The sequence below is a fragment of the Schistocerca serialis genome, chromosome 5, assembly GCF_023864345.2.
Source record: "Schistocerca serialis cubense isolate TAMUIC-IGC-003099 chromosome 5, iqSchSeri2.2, whole genome shotgun sequence".
Taxonomy (NCBI): Eukaryota; Metazoa; Arthropoda; class Insecta; order Orthoptera; family Acrididae; genus Schistocerca; species Schistocerca serialis.
This window is the reverse complement of record NC_064642.1, coordinates 813650118-813671491: the sequence shown is the minus strand read 5'-3', so window position 1 is coordinate 813671491 and position 21374 is coordinate 813650118.

Sequence of the window (21374 nt, the reverse complement as noted above, 5' to 3'; positions counted from 1 at the left end):
GGGGGCGTCTCTTGGTGGTGTCGGTAGGATATATTTGACTACAAAGCGATTTTGAGAGCTCTCTAGTGAGTGTCGGTGAGTGAAAAACTTAGGTGGATACCGTTTCGAGACATGGCTGGCGAGGTGTCAGAGAACTGTCTCAGCATTAGATTCGAATGTGCTGATGTTGCCACTAGGAACTGCATCATTCGTCTCTCTATGAACAGAGGTATGTACCTGTGCTTCTTCGGGGAGACGAAGTCATTACAGAGAGCTACTTTACGACGTTACATTTATGAAATGTCTCTGCTCCTGGCTTATAAGGAAGTAGAATTCTTAATTCGTCATTTCACGGAAGTGGCCTCGACCCCAGGAGGTTGCAGACGCCGTTTGACGTCCTCTGTGTAGTCAGAATTTTCAGCTACGCAAAGCACTTTGTCTCTACGACTACTGGCAGCAGTTTACAGATAATCGCTCCAGAATTGTTCTTCACAGAATTCAATTCGGCGATATACGCACCACGGCTCGGCAGATAGGCACTTTTTCAGAATACGAGCGTTCCATTTATTTGATCTCAGTGCCTTTTACTGCCAGTGCCAGTAAGTGTAGGGGCTTTCTTAACTTAGATGTTAAACAGTGTCAACCACTTAAATGTTTCTGTCGAATAAAATCTCAAATTAATATCAATGAGTAGCAGCTAACGTCCTATGCCAATGAATGATCATTTCACATTGTTTCTTCGAGAGTTGTTTTTATAATAAAAGTATTGTCAGTACCCGGATGATCTACTCTTGCTAGAATTAGACTCCAAACACCGATCTTGATCAAGTCAGAGTGGAGATTTGTCACAACTTGGGGACTAACCCAGACGGTACTCCCAGTTGGAGACTGTCAGTGGTAAGGTTAATTTAATTCACTTATTAAGCGTGATCATGCCACTGCCATCACATCATTTACTGCCATACACATAATCACACGCAATTAGAAGGGGTAGTATTGGCACTGAAGTGACAGCACTCTTATGAATACGTCTGTATTTCTCATTGTTTTCTTTCCTTAAAATACATAAACTTCAGTGTGATACTGAAGAAGTTGCAGATTCCTCCCTACCAACCATGGGAGCGAAACAGAGGATTAGGTGTGAGGAGTGTGTTTGATAGATTCGACAGGTGCAGGAACTGATACACCAGATGTGCTGTACATTTAGTTCCTCCGAGGAATTTTTCGTTGATGAGTATTACTAATGTTAGTATCAACTCTGCAGCATGTTGTTGGTCGTAACAGTGAGCAAGTGACAGTATTTAGCACTACTGGGCAGTGGTTTAGGCACATGATGAGTTAGTACACAGATATAGCAAAATGCCTGCAGCTCTACAGAGAGTAGGTTATGAAGATCTGTAGGTTACAATAATTGTATGCCTTTGTTTCTATAGTTCAAGTGAACACAAAGAAAGCACACTGCACGTCGTCAGGTCTACGCGAAGAAGTTTTAATGTCCCGTCGACATCGGGGTTACTAGGGACAAACACTAGTCCTGTTTAAAATGATCACATTAAGAAATCAATGGTGGCCTTGAAAGAATTTTTCTGGCTTAGGCCTTAAAATGAACAAGGAAACCACAGGAAATTTTCATGGGGATCGCTGGACGGGGGTCAAAAATCCACACCTCCACCTTTTTTATGTACCATACCGTCTCGCGCAATTCTAATTTTCCTGTTTCCTTAGATGCATGAGAATTCTAGATGGTAGCAGAATGCTACATTACTTTCACAGACGCTGTCTTCTAAGGGGAAGCGAAAGTAGATCCGTTGTAACGACTCCTTCATTCGAGAAAACCGCGTATAATGCAAATATTTTTTTCTGACAATCAAACGTGTTATCTACTCTGGTGTCAAAAATCCAAGCAACAAACAGAAATCATGCAAGGTTGCGTTAATTTTGCAGCAGAACAATATAAACAGATGACAGTAAAGTAGAAACAATGTAAAAAATACAGAACGTAAACAACTGCACCATTTTTTCTTCGTTTTTTTTTTCAGCTTAACGCATTTTCACACACATTCCGACGACTGGTTAATGTGACTGTCCCGCTTCCATTCTCTTCACTGCAGAGAGTCTGATAGGCGACTCCTCTGTGCCACACGGCACCGTCTGTGACTGTGTACACCACGACCGCGGTTGTCGGACTACTCGACAAATACTGCCTCGTTTGATGGGTGCTCTGACGTCATCGTTGGCGTTACCGGAATGTCATCGTTCATGCAGATCACGATTGTATGGACGTCTGTTGACATTTGCTATGATTATATCGTGAATTATACAGACAACGGGGGAATAGTGGTTTAATTTTGGACACCAGTGCAGACTGTGGAGATAAGAATCAGTTTTCATGTTCGTTAATAAACACGCAAAAATACAAAAACTTCTAGCCATTCTCGAAACGTGAGACGTTGATTGGAAATTCGGCAACGAAAACGCCCAACAACAACAAAACAAAATCGTAATGGATATTTTGCAACTTGCGCAGTTGTTAAATTTTTCATCGAGTGCAGATAAAACTAAAGTTCAGACGAGGTCGGCTGTCATAGACAGGACATTACCGACTGTCACTCACGCAGACACACACACACACACACATATATATATATATATATATATATGTATATATATATATATATATATATATATATATATATATATATATATATATATATATATATACCGCCGCCCGAGCCACCACCACCACTACCATCACCACCACCACCACCATCACCATCGTCACATCAACACTACCACCAACAGTAACAGCACCAGATTAACAGTAATGATTCACAGTGGTGTCAACAGTTAAGTGAAAACGAAGACCATAAACTCTAAAAATAAAAAAACCAACTGCAAATCTTCAAGTGTTATCTTAAACTGGGTAAACACTACACAGTTTGTAACAAGTGAGGTAGTGTTTGTTCTTTTGGCAGCTATAAATATGAACCAATACCTCGAGAAAAGAGTATTCGGAAAACGGAAATCATTTTATTATTTTTCAACGACAGTACACGATATCATCACCTGTAATTCTACTGTCCGAATTGTAAAGAAAGTAGCTAGTCTTCTAATAATGAAAGGTAAATGAGGTGTAAAGCTAAACCTAACAGGAAAAGTATCACGCACGCTTATAACGCTGCACGAAAATTTGCAAGAGTGTACTTACGAGATGACATTGCTTGTGGTTTTTCAAAGCAATATTCAATTTTTATACCACGAAAAATCATTTCTAGTTATATAGCTGGGTAGATAATCTACATATCCTGAAAAAAGTATATTTAAAGATGTACATTTTTCTGCTCTGGGAATTTGGTGAGCGTAAAAAACCGAAATAGTTATGATAGGTCTCAAAGAAAAAAAAAAAAAACAGAGTACAAGTTTACAAAAATCTGCAACCTAACAGCTAGCGTCAAATGAGGCGTAATGCAACAATTTATTTTAAGCTGTGTGGTGCCGGCCGGAGTGGCCGCGCGGTTAAAGGCGCTACAGTCTGGAACCGCACGACCGCTACGGTCGCAGGTTCGAATCCTGCCTCGGGCATGGATGTGTGTGATGTCCTTAGGTTAGTTAGGTTTAAGTAGTTCTAAGTTCTAGGGGACTTATGACCACAGCAGTTGAGTCCCATAGTGCTCAGAGCCATTTGAACCATTTAAGCTGTGTGGTAATACGAAGTTGGTTTACTAAGTGTAGTGAAAAATCAAGGGAAAAAGTTGCTCGATAAACAACTCACCTTACTTCTGGACGTTGTCTCCCATGAGGGAAACACACGTGGTCCAGCGATCTTCCAGCATTTTCATCCCATCAATAGAAATAGGTTCTGTCATACTCTTCGAAATACTCGTTGACTGCGGCTGTAACGTTTTCATTTGTTGAAAATTCCTCCCCAGCAAACTAAAATTTCTGGTTAGGGTACCGAAAAAAGTAACTTGGAGCTGAGCTTCGTGTGCAAAGCGAATGAGGAAGCAGTTCAAAGCCCAGTTACACCATTATCACTGATGTGTGGGATGGAGAATTATACTGGTGAAAGAGCACTTTTTTGTGTGCCAGCCTAGGTTTTCCTTCAGCCAACACAGTGTAAAATGATCCAGCAATGAAGCATAATAAGGTTCAGGTTCGGTTCTACATTTTCCCAGCTAATCAATGAGGAATATTCCTTGAGACTCGCAATAAACAGCACGGCACTGGAGAATTCTGAACCAATCTCATTGTACATTGGTACATACATTTGCTACATGATGAAGAGGAGTACTGTAATCCAAGAACTGTCAAGAAACTTATTACCTCCTCCCTAAGGTATCTCATGAAATGATCTTCATGTCAGAGCTATCGCAGGCGTCAGTGCAGAATTCGAGCATAGGGCGTTTTTGAGGTACCCGAGACAATGTTTCTCACACGATAGCTGATGTTGACGTTTATTGGAAGCTAAGAAGCCCAATAAAGCATCTTCCCTGACAGTCACATGCTGAATGGCTGTATTTTTAAGAATACCTCTATACAGACTCACAAGACGAAAAAGTATCACTATAGACGCTTTGAGGTCTACCTGCATATGTGGATGACGAAGCCGTCGTCGACTCCCCTGTCCAGCATGCTCTGGACGGCCTCCCTCGTGCAGACGGACAGCCCCAGGACGTTGACGTCCAGTGTGTGCTGCCACTCGGCTGTCTGTCCAGCTGGGAACACAGCATGCCACCATCATCAGTCAGCAATAAAGCGAAGGACGAGGCCTGCAGTGAAATCGTGTGTACCGTCACATCATTCGAAAAAAAAAAAAAGCATCATTCGAATTGCTTACGCTATTAAAGTTACTGACACTGTATACAATGAAGCTACTCAGAACAATTTTATGTGTAGTGACAGGGCATCGTCGTTTAAGCCGATTCCGTAATCCTCGTAACAAGAAGTCGAGTGCATACTGTTGTATCTACGTCTTCACAGCCACTTTATGTCACAAGTACTATCAATTTGAGACTGTTAAGACTGTCTTCCACAGGGTCCAACCTGTAAAAGTCGGAGGGTGTCACTTCTGAACTGTGCAATGGGTAAGGGATGTTGGTCCAGTGTAAGAAGGTGCCAGATTAGCTGCCAAAGATTCGTGCGGTTTGGCATTACTATTGTGAATTTGGTTCGCTTTCTTATTCTTGTGTAATGTCTTCCGGGTAATGACGCCTTTATGCATGCGAAAGGTGAACGAGTCTCTCGCTATTTATGAACAGCGGCATTACAGAAAAATCAAGAACCGCGTCCTTATTATTCCAAAAATAGAAATAATGAATTTTTTTGCTGCTGGTTGCCTCTTACATTTGTTTAGCATTCGGAAGAAGATACGTCGCTTGTACCTCGACCTTTATTATTCTGGATTATATACAGTGTGGTCGGAAACAATCTGAAAAGCTTTTGAGGCTGTTGGAGAGTAGGCTGAGTTGAGAAATAGTTGTTAAGAAAAGAACTCGATACGTTGCTCCGTTTCCGAAATAGTAAGCACTGAATGTGCTTGAGTGCGCAAATTCAAGCGGCCCCCCAGATTCAATTAGTATCAGTTGTTATAACATGGATGCCAACTTTCGAGACTGTTCAGCCTTCGGCTCTGTTTCGATCCTTACTACCGTCCCATGATTATTTATTCTGGCGATCTCTTGCTCGGTATTCGGGAAACAAACGAACATGTTTGGCGACACTGTCTCTGGCGGTCCTCTTGAATTTGCGCGCTCAAGTTGCAACGGCCTGACTTCCATTGCCTTTTATTCGGACACGGCGCAAAGTACTGAATTATTTCTCAGCGCAACTTACCCTGCAACAGCATTAAGTGCTATTCAGACTGTTTCTGGCAACTCTGTACATTCACGTTTCATCACCGGCCAGTAGACGGGATGCAACGATATCTTTGTTGGCTTCTAATACTTGCAAACTTCTCTTTATCAGTCGCAATCCAATAGATTCACACATTCTGATAGTACAAATTTTCTTCCATTCTGCGTAATGCTTTTGGAACGCAAACAATGTTCTTTGAAAGCTCTCAGTTTTTTAAACAATTCTCTGCATAAATAGACTTTCGCCTCGCTGAGGATTTGTGTCCATGATTTTAGTTTAAAGTGTCCCACTTTTGACACCTTGAAACAGTACGTAACACTGTAATTCCTTTACTAACAAAAAAATTTATTTCATTATATTTCATGAATCTCATATTTTATTTTTCAATTTCAGTATTGCTTAAATGTTTTGAAGGAATCATCATAAATCATTTGTAACTGATGTTTTATCAGAAAGGTGCCTCAAAACCAACATGCATTAAATTTATGAATTTAAACTACAAAGAACACAGGTAAAACAAAACAAGTCGCCTGTAGTGAGAAGTTCGTAAAATAAATCAATCGTACTGTGCAGATGGAATCTGTTGCCTAATTGAAAAACGACTCAACTTAAACAAAAATCATTGAAACGAGTTCTGTAGGTTAGAAATATCTATAATACCAAAGATATGCGTAACTTTGTGTTACAAAATCAAAGTGGTTGTGCCAAACTTACACTAATGATGCGGCAGGGAATCATTCCATCGTGTAACACTGGTTAAAAATGGATAAAGGTAAGAGGGTAGATGGACAAGCGTTAGCTCGCCCTCTCGGATAAATCCAACGAGTAAAACGATGTTAACCTGGTATGTAGTCTCTCTCTCTCTCTCTCTCTCTCACTCACTCACTCACTCACTCACTCTCTCTATTTGTTTAGTCGATTCCCACTAACCATGACCCCATAAACTAAGGCACGCTAATTTCTTCTGTGCTGCATTTTCTCCTGCAGGCGTTCCAGTTTCGAATCCATTACTGCGATGACCCCGTCGATCCATCTCATCCTTGGCCGCCCATTTCTTCTGCCTCCGATCTTGCCCAGTATTACCGCCTTTTCCATCGAATGGTGTCTTCTAGTAATGACCCCAAAGTAGGACTGTTTTTTTTTTTTTTTTTTTTTTGTTTGTTTGTTTGTTTGAGAATTATACCGTCGAAGCAACAGTCTGGTATTATCTTCTGTATTCGTACTCTTTGCAGTCCATGAAACTCTTAAGAATTTTCTTCCAATGCCACAATTCAGAGGTATATATTCCACGCCGTCCAGCCTTCTTGCGACTCAGGTCTTACGTCCGTATATCACAATTTACTATAAGGTTTTTTGTTTTAAAGTTACGTCTCTACTCCTTAAAACACTGTCGACGCTGTACCTCCCCCATCCTCAAAGCAACAACGGTTTCTTGTTTTGGTGGCTGCATTCACCAACACAGAAAATACCTCCGTTTTTTCTCCTCCTGTATGCCATGCAGTGATATATGCAGTTGCACAATTTTCGTTTCTTTGACGTTCTCCCTCGGACCAGCAGGATGTTTAACTCTCTTTCACCTTCTGCAACCAGTATGGTGTCATCTACATATGTAAGATTACTTATATCAATCTCAGCTAATTGAATTCCAGTTTATTCTTCATCATGCCCAGCATTCCTCACAGTGTCCACTGTTGAGCCAACTGACTTTCATCCTTTCCTGTCGCAAGGTTGAACTCCCCTTGGTAGCGTTGCAGGCATGTGTCATTGTAGGGGGGGGGGGGGGGGGGAGAGGGTGTAGAGGTGGAGCAGGGAACAATGGAAGAGAATCATTCTACGGTTGGGGGGGGGGGGGTGGGTTACCAACGAAGATGGGACCAAGATTTATACTGACCCACTCCTGACGAAGGTGCGTCTTAACAAGATAACATTAAAGGCCGGCAGTATGAATAAGCACCATCCACCCTGTACACAAGCAATTGACCAAAATAACTAAAATCTTACATGACATTTTAATTATTCTTCAAAAAAAGTGTTCAGATGTGTATGAAATCTTATGGGACTTAACTGCTAATGTCATCAGTCCCTAAGCTTGTACACTACATGTTGTTGTTGTTGTTGTTGTCTTTAGTCCTGAGACTGGTTTGATGCAGCTCTCCACGCTACTCTATCTTGTGCAAACTTCTTCATCTCCCAGTACTTACTCCAACCTAAATCCTTCTGAATCTACTTGGTGTATTCATCTCTTGGTCTCCCTCTACGATTTTTACCCTCCACGCTGACCTCCAACGTTAAATTTGTGATCCCTTGATGCCTCAGTACATGTCCTACCAACCAGACCCTTCTTATAATCAAGTTGTGCCACGAACTCCACCCCAATTCTATTCAATACCTCCTCATTAGTAATGTGATCTATCCATCTAATCTACAGCATTCTTCTGTAGCAACACATTTCGAAAGTAGCTATTCTCTTCTTGTCCAAACTATTTATCGTCCATGTTTCACTTCCATGCAAGGCTACACTCCATACAAATACTTTCAGAAACGACTTCCTGACACTTAAATTTATACTCGCTGTTAACAAATTTCTCTCCTTCAGAAACGCTTTCCTTGCCATTGCCAATCTACATTTTATATCCTCCCTACTTCGACCATCATCAGTTATATTGCTCCCCAAATAGCAAAAATCCTTTAATACTTTAAGTGTCTCATTTCCTAATCTAATTCCCTCAGCATCATCCGACTTAATTCGACTACATTCCATTATCCTCGTTTTGCTTTTGTTGATGTTCATCTTATATCTTCCTTTCAAGACGCTGTCCATTTCGTTCAGCTGCTATTCCGAGTCTTTTGCGGTCTCTGACAGAAATACAATGTCATCAGCGAACCTCAAAGTTTTTATTTCTTCTTCATGGATTTTAATACCTACTCCGAATTTTTCTTTTGTTTCCTTTACTGCTTGCTCAATACACAGATTGAATAACATCAGGGAGAGGCTGCACCCCTGTGCCACTCCTTTCCCAACAGCTTCTTCGCTTTCATGCCCCTCGACTCTTATAACTGCCATCTGGTTTCTGTACAAATTGTAAATAGCCTTTCGCTCCCTGTATTTTACCCCTGCCACCTTCAGAATTTGAAAGGGAATACTCCAGTCAACATTGTCAAAAGCCCTCTCTAAGTCTGCAAATGCTAGAAACGTAGGTTTGCCTCTCGTTAATTTATTTTCTAAGATAAGTCGTAGCGTCAGTATTCCCTCACGTGTTCCAACATTTCTACGGAATCCGAACTGATCTTCCCCGAGGTCGGCTTCTACCAGTTTTTCCATTCGTCTGTAAAGAATTCGCGTTAGTATTTTGCAGCTGTGACTTATTAAACTGATAGTTCGGTAATTTTCTCATCTGTCAACACCTGCCTTCTTTGGGATTGGAATTATTATATTCTTCTTGAGGTCTGAGGGTATTTCGCCTGTCTCATACGTCTTGCTCACCAGATGGTAGAGTTTTGTCAGGACTGGCTCTCGCAAGGCCGTCAGTAGTTCTAATGGAATGTTGTCTAATCCCGGGGCCTTATTTCTACTCAGGTGTTTCAGTGCTCTGTCAAATTCTTCACGCAGTATCGTATCTCCCATTTCATCTTCATCTACATCTTCTTCCATTTCCATAATATTGTCCTCAAGTACATCACCTTTGTATAGACCTTATATATACTCCTACCACATCTCTGCTTTCCCTTCTTTGCTTAGAACTGGGTTTCCATCTGAGCTCTTGATATTCATACAAGTAGTTCTCTTTTCTCCAAAGGTCTCTTTAATTTTCCTGTAGGCAGTATATATCTTACCCCCAGTGAGATAAGCCTCTACAGCCTTACATTTGTCCTCTAGCCATCCGTGCTTAGCCATTTTGCACTTCGTGTCGATCTCATTTTTGAGACGTTTGTATTCCTTCTTGCGTGGTTCATTTACTGCATTTTTATATTTTCTCTTCATCAATTAAATTCAATATGTCTTCTGTTACCCAAGGATTTCTACTAGCCCTCGTCTTTTTACCTACTTGATCCTCTTCTGCCTTCACTATTTCATCCCTCAGAGCTACCCATTCTTCGTCTACTGTATTTCTTTCCCCCATTCGTGACAATCGTTCCCTTATGCTCTCCCTGAAACTCTGTACAACCTGTGGTTTAGTCAGTTTATCCAGGTCCCATCTCCTTAAATTCCCACCTTTTTGCAGTTTCTTCAGTTTTAATCTACAGTTCATAACCAACAGATTGTGGTCAGAGTCCACATCTGCCCCTGGTAATGTCTTACAATTTAAAACCTGGTTCCTAAATCTCTGTCTTACCGTTATATAATCTATATGATACCTTCTAGTATCTCCAGGATTCTTCCATGTGCACAACTTTCTTTTATGATTCTTGAACCAAGTGTTAGTATGATTAAGTTATGCTCTGTGCAACATTCTACCAGACGGCTTCCTCTTTCATTTCTTACCCCCAATCCATACTCACCTACTATGTTTCCTTCTCTCCCTTTTCCTACTCTCGAATTCCAATCACCCATGACTATTAAATTTTTCGTCTCCCTTCACTACCTGAATAATTTCTTTTATCTCATCACACATTTCATCAATTTCTTCTTCATCTGCAGAGCTAGTTGGCATATAAACTTGTACTACTGTAGTAGGCGTGGGCTTCGTGTCTATCTTGGCCACAATAATGCGTTCACTATGCTGTTTGTAGTAGCTTACCCGCAATCCTATTTTTTTATTCAGTATTAAACCTACCCCTATTTGATTTTGTGTTTATAACCGTGTAGTCACCTGACCAGAAGTCTTGTTCCTCCTGCCACCGAACTTCACTAATTTCCACTATATCTAACTTTAACCTATCCATTTCCCTTGTTAAATTTTCTAACCTACCTGCCCGATTAAGGGATCTGACATTCCACGCTCCGATCCGTAGAACGCCAGTTTTCTTTCTCCTGATAACGACGTCCTCTTGAGTAGTCCCCGCCCGGAGATCCGAATGGGGGACTATTCTACCTCCTGAATATTTTACCCAAGAGGACGCCATCATCATTTAACCATACAGTAAAGCTGCGTGCCCTACACGCTGCGTAACCTAAATTATCCCAAGTACAAACCCACACACCCATGCCCGAGGGAGGACTCGAACCTCCGCCGGGAACAGCCGCACAGTCTATGACTCCAGCGCCTGAGGCCGCCCGGGATTAACCGAAGCTGAATGTATAAAACATTTGATGAGCCCAGGAAGATCATAAACGCTTATGCAAACGTTTGTGGAGGATGCAGTGTCTGTCGAACGTTCGCCAAAAGAAGTCCATTCGTAAACGGTCGGCGGAATTGGGAGTTCTAAACTCTACATTACAAAATCATATCAGGAATGATTATAAGCTAAAGGCATTTAAACCTTCGTTTGCAAACGAACTGCATGGTAACAACATCCGAATAGTCATTAGGCTTGTGTGGGTGAATTCTTGATGTCTTAGCAACTCTTCCTTCAAGTGACAGATTGTTTTTCTTTGACAAGTGTGCAATATGTCGCAGTGCAAGAGACAGAAAGGTTTCTGGAGTAAAGAAAACCCATATTTTTATGACGAACTAGAACACAACCCAACACATGTCCTGACGTTGGCTGCAATGTCTGCAACCCACTTGGTAGCTCTATATTTCTTCACCTCTTCTGTGAACCACACTGCTTATGTCACCATGCAACGCGATTGGTTTATTCCGCATCTGCAAGATCGGGAACTGCTCGGGCGTATGTGGTTTCAGCAGGATAGGGCACCAGTCCATTCTGTTATCGCTGTTAGAGAATGCTTCAATGAGATATTTTATTATAAACGGACTGGATGTTGTTCTGTCCACTCGCTTGTACCTTTGGAGTGGCCGCTTCGAAGTTGTGATCTGTCATCCTGTGAGTAATGCATTTTAAGGGGTTCATAAAATGGAAAGTTTCTGTCACACGTTGCGAGACAGATGTACTTAAGAATTTTGTTCGGCGAACGTTTACTGCCTTCATGCCAGAAATTTGGAGGAGAATTTCGCATCTTACATGTAAGAGAATCACACTGTGTTGTGAAAACGGTGGCGTACCCAGACACTCCGGAATAAATAATTAAGAACAGTCACACAACCTCAAAGATGTCCTCTGTCATGTTGCCATATGAACACAGTGTCAACATCTAAGTATATACGGACACACCATAGGGGGTAATGCGACTTTGTGATCACTCGTTGGTCTTCTGGGTAATCCACGTTCCAAAATTCGAATCTCAATGACGGCTCGGAAGTTCTTAATTGCCGAGAACATAAAACAAATTTTTCCACAAATTATTAGTAAAAAGGATTTTTCTTCACTTGTGAAGATTTCCAATCACACATTAACCATTTGGAATTAACATCGTCCCTCACGTATGCTTAAAAATAATATTTGACCGGGGAAAACATCTGAAAACCTATCACGAGCTTCTAGAATCCATTGCACGCAGAGTCGCCGCTGTATTGCTTTCCAAATGTGGACCAACAGGCTTTTAAGCAATTGATCATTATGTTTTTTCTCATAAGTGTGTAAAAGATTTTACCAATTGTTGAATGGCAGTTTATTCTGGCTATAGTAACGCATTATTAATCTGTGTCGCCTACCAGGATAACTGTCTAGGCCTGTACAGCACACGTCTTGGAGACTCATTCAAACCCCAGACAGGTGAGCCCAATGTTGCGCCGCTACTGCCGCTGTTAATCAACGGACGACCGCCTTCAGTAACATGAAATGTATTCGCAGTAGCGATTATGGGCAACCATCAGCTGTATAATGGAATGATTGTAATTGTCGTTGTACGGAAATTACTACAGATCAGAACAAAGCAGACTAGCAGGTGGGCATTATCTGAAGCTAATTCCACAGGTTCGAATACTGTAATGCGCTGGTGTCCCCCTCATACCGCAGCACTGCAGTTACTGCAACTGTCAGCCTGTGTCCCAGCTCGAGGTAGTTCCTGCTTATACGTATATAGGACGAAATTAGGCCTCCCTCGTGTGTGTGTGTGTGTGTGTGTGTGTGTGTGTGTGTGTGTGCTAAGAGATTCCTCCTGCTTATTTTTCGTTCAAATTCCATGAGCCGTGAACAACAGCTACGTCTCCTATCCCTAGTCTCAACAACTGGTTTATCTCGCAGTGTGTTTGCCGTTTCAACATGACATTGCCTTATCTGCCCGCCTATGAACGCCTAATGCTATTAGTTTTCTTTGGCTACGTGGTCTATAGCTGGGCTCGTGATATGGCTTACCGCCACACACTGCCTTTGCTATTTCATCATGGAACTGCTTCATCTGCCATCTTGGAACGTCGTAGACGGCTGGTTTGCTTTCGGCATTTTCCCAGAGTAGCTTATGATTCTTTTCTTTGTTGTTCCTGCTGCCTCTTTTCCTCTTTCATTGACTAAGCGTATCAAACTTAGTGAACTGAACGATGCTTTATCGAAAATTGTATCAATAATATGTGACAACTTTGCTTCTTATGCTACACGCAGTTTGTACAACAGAAATGAGTAGTGGTTGCTTCTGTGAGGGCGCGCTCGCACGCGATCGTACTGGCGCCACTTCTGCGCGCGTTCCATCGATTCTAGCCCTCGTCGTATCATCTTTGCTTGGTTGAGTGTTACCTTTGGGGCTGTGTAGTAAGGAGTGGTGTATGGAAGACGGATCTGGACGGGTGTGCCTGATTACCCTGCGTAATGACCGATGCAGAGAGTTGAAACCGTTGACCGTTAGTCTGTAGGTGCCCTCCTTTACCTGCAGCGTTTACCGTTGCTTCGGGTGAGCTGAGAGGGCAAAAAGCGGCTCTCGTCGCATGTATCGTGGTTACGAAATACATCAGTTAATTGTGGTGGCCTAAATACGCCGAGGTGTACTGAACCTCTTGTTAGCAGCTACCAGCAGGAGGGCAGTATTATCCAGTCCATACTTGGAGTCCTGAAGCTATTGTCCTCCTTCGCATTTATGTGAAATCATGTACGAAGACTATTCAGTAACTGCTCTACTTAAAGACTGTTAATTCTCGTGCGGTGCTAGCTGGCCAGGTATCCGGTTCTTTTATGCCTTTCAGTAACACCTTTTGGACCTGTGTGTGTCAGTCTGGAGGTTTCTGTAAGTGCCAAGCTAGTATTTTGCAATGGTAATCTGGTTCCTGAAATCACTGTTATCATTATTCGATACTACTGAGTGTGATTTTTCTTTGTTGTAGACGTTATGGCCTTCTTTCAAATGACTTTATACATTTTTCCTTGTTATTTCTAGGAAGGTTAACTTGCAATGTTTATGAGCGGGGCGCTCCTGTGCTAAAGTTTTAATAGTTGGTATACTTGCGAATAATTTTAATTGTCCGTTTAAATACTACTGTGTATATTAATTTCTGTCAAACGTGTCTGCTGTTTGTCGTTTGGTACATGTCGACAGCTTTGTATAGGCAGCTGTTGTGCTGGTCCGATGCAGGAACGCGTCTTCCATCTGCTTCGGCGGCTTTCCCGTCAACGCACGAGGCCTAGGTGTTGGCAGGTCACACACGCTTCTGCGGATTTCTCATTTCCACCTCAAGCTGAGCAGTTTATTGCCATTCTTTTGGTATCATGACTTTGGTCATTTTGAGAAAGTAATTTGGTCAGTGTTTCTGTTGTTGTAAGATCATTGTAATTCACATGGTTCAAATGGCTCTGAGCACTATGCGACTTAACCAACATTATAGGTACTTGTGTCCAACGTTTGCCTCGGAGCAGGTCTTGAGCATACTGTTGCAGTGGAGAAATGGTTCAAATAGCTCTGAGCATTATAGGACTTAACTGCTGAGGTCATCAGTTCCCTAGAACTTAGAACTACTTAAACCTAACTATGTACATTACACACATCCATGCCCGAGACAGAATTCGAACCTGCTACCGTAGCTGTCGCGCGGCTCCTGACTGTAGCGCCTACAGCCGCTCTGCCACCCCGGCCGGCTGCAGTGGAGATGTACGCATTTTAACGCCCTTTATTTGATGTTTGTTGAACTTAAATTCAAGTCCTGCTGTGGGGTTAGTCCAAAGTTGTGCTGTTAGACGCGCAGACGCAGCCCTGCCGCCCGTTTATTTCATCGATTGTTCGTAATCGGTGCGTGTGAATTCCTAAGGAACCAAACTGCTTAGGTCATCGGCCCCTAGACTTAAACTCTACTTAAACTAACTTACGCTAAGAACAACACACACACCCATGCCCGAGGGAGGACTCGAACCTCCGGCGGGAGGGGCCGCGCACTGCGTGACATGACGCCTCAAACCGCGCGGCCACTCCACGCGCCTTTGTAATCGGGCCATCACTGTGTTGCACCGTTCACATGTTCTTAAACTACCACTTGTAATTATAAGTATAGTGCAAATGTCATTATGCATTGCGATATTACTTTAAAAACCTCAATTATCTGTATTAATTTAACGAGATTCTTGGTAACTGTTGGTTGGCTTATGAGAGAATTGCTATTAATTTTTTATTTTTATTTATTTATTTATTTTTTTCTTGAGGTGAATGATAAATGACGCACGGAGTTGGCCCACCCTTGCACATGTTTTCCTTAAGTTAATCCCGATCCTTGCTCTGAGTCTCAAAAATATCACACGACATGAACAAGACATCCAGCCGTGGGCCAGAGAGAAACAAGAGAAACAGTAAGCGTACAAGAATCCTTTTCAGCACCGGTTCTGTGCGTAATTTACCACCTGTCCATATAAACCGTAAATCTCTTTCCAGATTCTTTGCAGCATCATGACGTCTCAAGATTCTTACTTGAATGGAGACGAACTGTGGCTCACTTACTTGTGGGAAGGTTTTCTCTGCAAACGCCGGCGCTGTTGATAAGAACATCGACCCCTCCTAAATTCTCTTTGATCCATTTGAAGGCGCATAGAACATTCTCCTCGCAGGTAACGTCACATTGCAACGGATAGAGCGTACCCGGAGCGTCCTTCAGTTCTCGAGCCTGCAAGAAATAAACGACAGATTTGTCGAATCTGCACGAGACAGAAGAAAAAAAATCATTAGGAGATAGATCAAGTGTATCATTTAACAAAATTCCAATCTACACAAGTGAGTGTCGTAACTACATGAACAAAGGAGCTGTTGCCAAGAAGGATGATAATATTTTTGTTTCTCTCCCCAGACCCTCGGAATTCGCGAAGACAGGTAGCCTCACTTAACTTGATCATATGTGTAAAGAAACTTACCATAGTCATTCAATGTTAAGCTTTTACCACTGACTAATCGAATTAAAGCACCAAACAGGTAACAACCAAAAACTTACATTTTCATAATTCTTCAAAGAACTTAAAGCAAATCAGTATGAGAAATAAACAATTTTTAGGACTTCAGTTGGTTATGTGTTCACTGTTGTACTTAGTGCACCAGAGACTTAAAGACCAGCTCTTCACCTGAACAGTAACCACAATTCAGATAGGATATCTCGCCGGCAGCTGTGACCGAACGGTTCTAGGCGCTTCATTCAGGATCCGCGTGACCGCTATGGTCGCAGGTTCGAATCCTGCATCGGCCATGGATGTGTGTGATGTCCTTAGGTTAGTTAGGTTTAAGCAGTTCTAAGTTCTAGGGGCCTGATGAACTCAAATGTTAAGTGCCATAGTCATCAGAGCCATTTGAACCATTTTTCAAATAGGATATCGACTATGTCAGGTGTGCCGCTCTACTGGAAGCCACATGCCCTGCTCTTAATCTATTGATGGTGGAAATCTTCCGCTTTAGACTAGAATTGTGGGGAAACAAGGGTGATGTGGTATGTGCTGTTAGATACTTCGGCCCCAGGTAGTCTGAAGTTGATGGCGCAACATAACGACTCTCTTTCAGGAATCTATTCATAACCTTCCATAAAAGGAAGACGTATGGACAACTTATTACAAAATATAACAACGTAGCAACATATCAGTATCACGTGCTGTTCCTGATTTTGTTCTGTTCATTGTGAATGCATTATAAAAGAAAGACAGACACAGCCATAACACAAAAACAGACATAAAGCGAAGTAGCAACGGAAGTAATAGTGGGTTCTTCACTGAGGGACACCGCTAATAAATATGGACTAAATTTCATGACACTATCACTTTCTCTGTCGAACAATGAAAACTGGTTACCCCAATCTAGCTACATCTACTGTTTACAACTACACTGATGGGAAAAATCGCAATATCAAAAAGTGATTAATGTAGAGTAATGAAATTTACGGAATACATTTGTCTAGTTAACATATTTAATTGATTAACATTAAGAGGTCATAGGTTAATGTAAGCGCGAGATAAACCATTCTAAATGTGAAATTTTTGTACACTGATAACCCGTGTAGCCACCAGACTGTCAAATGCAAGCATGCAAACGCGCATCCATTGTGTTACACAGGTGCTGGACGTCAGTTTGTGGGAAGGAGTTCCATGCCTATTGCAGTTGGTCGGTCAATAAGGGGCGGTTAATGCTGTTGGTGGATGACTCTGGAGTTTTTGTTCGATGACGTCCCATATGTGCTCGATTGGAGACAGATTCGCTGCTCCAATTGGACAAGGCAACATGTCGAGTCTTTGCAGAGCACGTAAGAGTAAAACAGCGGTATGTGGGCGAATATTATCCTGTTGGAAAACAACCCTGGTCTGTTATTCACGAATGGCGGCACAACAAGTCGAATCACCAGACTGACGAACAAATTTGCACCCAGGATGCGTGGGCTGTTCACGAGAGAGCTCTTGCTGTCGTACGAAATATCACCCCTCACCATAATTCCAAGTATAGGTCCATGTGTCAAGCATGCAGACAGGATGGTTGCAGGCCTTCAGCTGGATTCCTTCTTACCAACACACTAAGGCAGAACCAACATTCATCAGAAAACACAACAGACCTCCACTCAGCCCTCCAACGAGCTCTCGCTTGATACCACTGAATTCGCAAACGGCAGTAGTTTAGGGTCAGTGGAGTTCACGCTATAAAATGTCTGGCTCGGAGCTGTCCTTGGGGTAATCCATTTGTAACGGTCTGTTGTGTCACCGTGGTTCAAAATGCTGCTCAAATGACTGCTGAAGATGCAGTGCGATGTGTCGGAGCCATACTCCCAAACAGATGGTGTTCCCTCTCGGTAGTGCCCCGTGATCGTCCAGAGCCCGGTCTTCTTGCGACCGTACATTCCCGTAACCACCGCTCCCAGCAGTCATGTGCTGTGGTTATATCCCTGCAAGTCCTTCTGCAGTATTGCAGAAAGAACCTCCAGCTCCTCGTAGCCCTATTACAGGACCTCGTTCAAACCCAGTGAGGTGTTGATAATGGCGTCTTTGTCCCTGTAAGGGCAACGTTGACTAACATCAACTCACCGCGTATAATCTCAAAGATAACTAACCATTACGACCGCACGTATTTGAAGCCAACCCATTTTGGCTTCTCATAATTGTACTACTAGCGAAAATATTAAGTGACAAGGGCGAATTGTGAATCGACATCATCTTTAATATGAAGACACACGCTTACCATCTTTCGTTTACGTCGCAAAACTCCTTGGTGTTGAGATTTCCGTCAGTGTATAGGACCACCTCTTCATCTGAGTAATAATCGCAATTTGAATAGGATTTTAATTATATCCGTTTTATTGGAATCTAAGTGGGTGCTCTTAACCCATTAATGGTGAGAATTTTCTTCCCCTTCAGACTAGAATCTTGGGGAAGCAGGGCTGTTGTGATACGTGCTAATAGATGGTTCTGTACCCAGATTCGTTGAAGCTGATGTAGCAACATAACGTTCACCATTCTGCCGTTGTCTCAGCTAACTGCAGTTGGTATTTGTCATAGTGAAGATGAAATATTAAAGTCTGTAGCAGTTGTTGCTCCTGTCGGGCAACCAGAGCAGCGCGATATTCACTAAGTCTTCGATTTATGGAGTTCTTGCGATGTAGCAAGATATCTTAGGAGGTCCTGCGCTAAATAGTTCGCAGTTTTTTCTCCAAACAGACCTGGCAACGGGCAAGAGAGTAATTATGGAATCTGTACGTATCAAGAGTCTGCCGACTTGTTTCATATTGTATGATCTGTCAGAAAGGAGGTAACATAGGTGTTAGCCCGGATTTTTCTGTGGGTCCCAGACAGAAGCGGCACATATTTATCTTTGCAAAGTACACAGCTTCTACAAGGATGCCTCATGTCGTCGAGCCCCCTGTGAACAACTATTTGCCAGGCTTTCCAAAATCAGTATCATTTGGACATGGTTGAGTCTCAAGTCGCTTGTATATATCGCCGCTTTGCTAACTTCATTATCTTGTACTGAATAACGAACGCGAACTGGGATATCTATTGCTTGACATCAAATTACCCCAGTTCAGGGTATATTCATATTGGATATATGTATACCACGAACGTACAGGAAAAGACTATGTACAGCCCGAGCATTTTGCTATGAACTGGAGCCAAGCGGACTGTCTAAAGCAGAATCTTCGCCAGTTCGGTGCAGGGCTTACCTGAAGAATCCACGAGCTACGGAGACTCGTACAGTTATCCCAGTGTCCACCAAAGACCAGAAGCGGCCAAGAGGGAAGAGAGGGCATGTGGAACACATTTTGTTGAGTGTGACTCGAAATTCCCCAAGATCTCCAGATAAAAATTCGTAATCTGAAAACCCAATAACTGAAACCGATGTAATATCAAATATGGGACGTGAGGTTCCTGAAGTGTTAGTTGTCATCTGCCGGAGCGAGAGCTTCAAATAACTTTCACATAACACTAGAATCTCCGTTCAACAGTAAAGGGAATGTATATGGCAAAGTTGGGACAGAAACTCTCCTCGTTGTTGGGTGCGCAAAATTATTAGGTTAGGTGAAATGCAAATAAAACGTAACTGCTAGTACACACAGACGAAAGTAACTAACGGTGGTCCAGTTAGCCTGATAACTGCATGCTTGCACAAGGTGTCAGCATTAGACGCGCCGTTCTTAAAGTCATTCAGCATAGCCTAAATAGAATTACATGGATGCAGCTCAACTATACCTTAGCAGAAAGGGGCTACTTTCATACAGCTAGTACAAACCAGGAAATGTTCACTTACATTATCGACTGTGAGAACAAGCATTCTTGTAAAGTAATGTTAAACCGCTCATCAGATAACTGCTCCGAAAAATTAGTTTCGCAACAATCACGTGAGAGATACAGTTTAGCGCTGCTGACAACAAGTAAAGTAGATCATCCTGAGTCCGCCGACAAAGAGACAGTGATTGGCGAACATGGTTAGCGATGTTGGTCACCAAGAGAAAACATTCCAGAATCATAGACGAGTTGTGGCTGATGTTCAAAGTCACTATAGATCTCTACGTAGCTAATAAAAATATGATGATGCCCTGTTTTGGTTAAATAGTAAGCCTACATTCTGAAATTGCTGCAAATTGAATTTTGTTACACCCTTGCTAAGGAACAAATACAGTATCACTTAATACAGTCTCTGACTTATTGGCTCTCCATGCTCTTGCACTGTTTTGCATGATACAGTCGTAGGTCTTCTCATTCGTTGTCAGTTCCCGTCAAAGTTTACAGTATACTGATCACGTAGACTCTACCGACAAGATGTTTCGGTTTGGAGGGAAATGATCGATTCAGTAATTCAGTTTGCAGTAACTGCACAGCTCACTCTTGTTTTCACATCATGCAGGGGCTCTTGACGTAATTGCTGAAAATTTAACAGAACTCCAAGGTCGGTTATTCTTAGAGTTCATGTTTCCAACCTATTAGTCACGTGGAATGTACCGCTGTTAATATTCCAAGTAAGAAATGTTATTTCCAGCGCATGACATACATTGTCCCTCCAAATTTCTCTCCGATAAACTACCGTAGTTAAACTGTAAGGTCATAAAACAAAACATCGGTTCTTTGTAATACAAATATTACATAGCTTACCAGAGATGTATGACGCGTGCTTTTTACGAAGTTCAAGCCCGATTACGGTTTGGAAATTGTAGTATATTCCTAACAGTCCTATAAAATGATCGTCGGCAGCTGAAAATGCATACGAAGAAACAGCGACATCTCACGAAGAAATAAACACCACTATCAGTAGCCAGAGGAGGTGTAACAGTCTTATCGCAGGTTATCACTGCTCCTTGTAACGTTCTTCTTGCAAACTGAAGTCATGGTCCAATCAATGTTAGGTTGTACTGCTCATGTGCAGGATGCTATGACCGTTTCACCTTGAGACCACCTCTTTCCACCATTAAGGTGTTCATATGTAGCATCAGTCTACTTCCCTCCAGAACACACAGTTTCATTGATTTCGGTCTGTGCACGTTTCATGGTATTCATTCGTAATATTTCGTAATATTTCTAGATTTCGCAATTTTACATATTCCATATAGGTAAGAAAAGGGGGTCGCTACACTTTCACCTCCGTAATTACAACTACTTTTCAAGATCATCCAACCACCCGCTTCCCCCATCCGAAATACAAACACATGGATCATTGTATATAGGAAATGTCTTAGGATTTT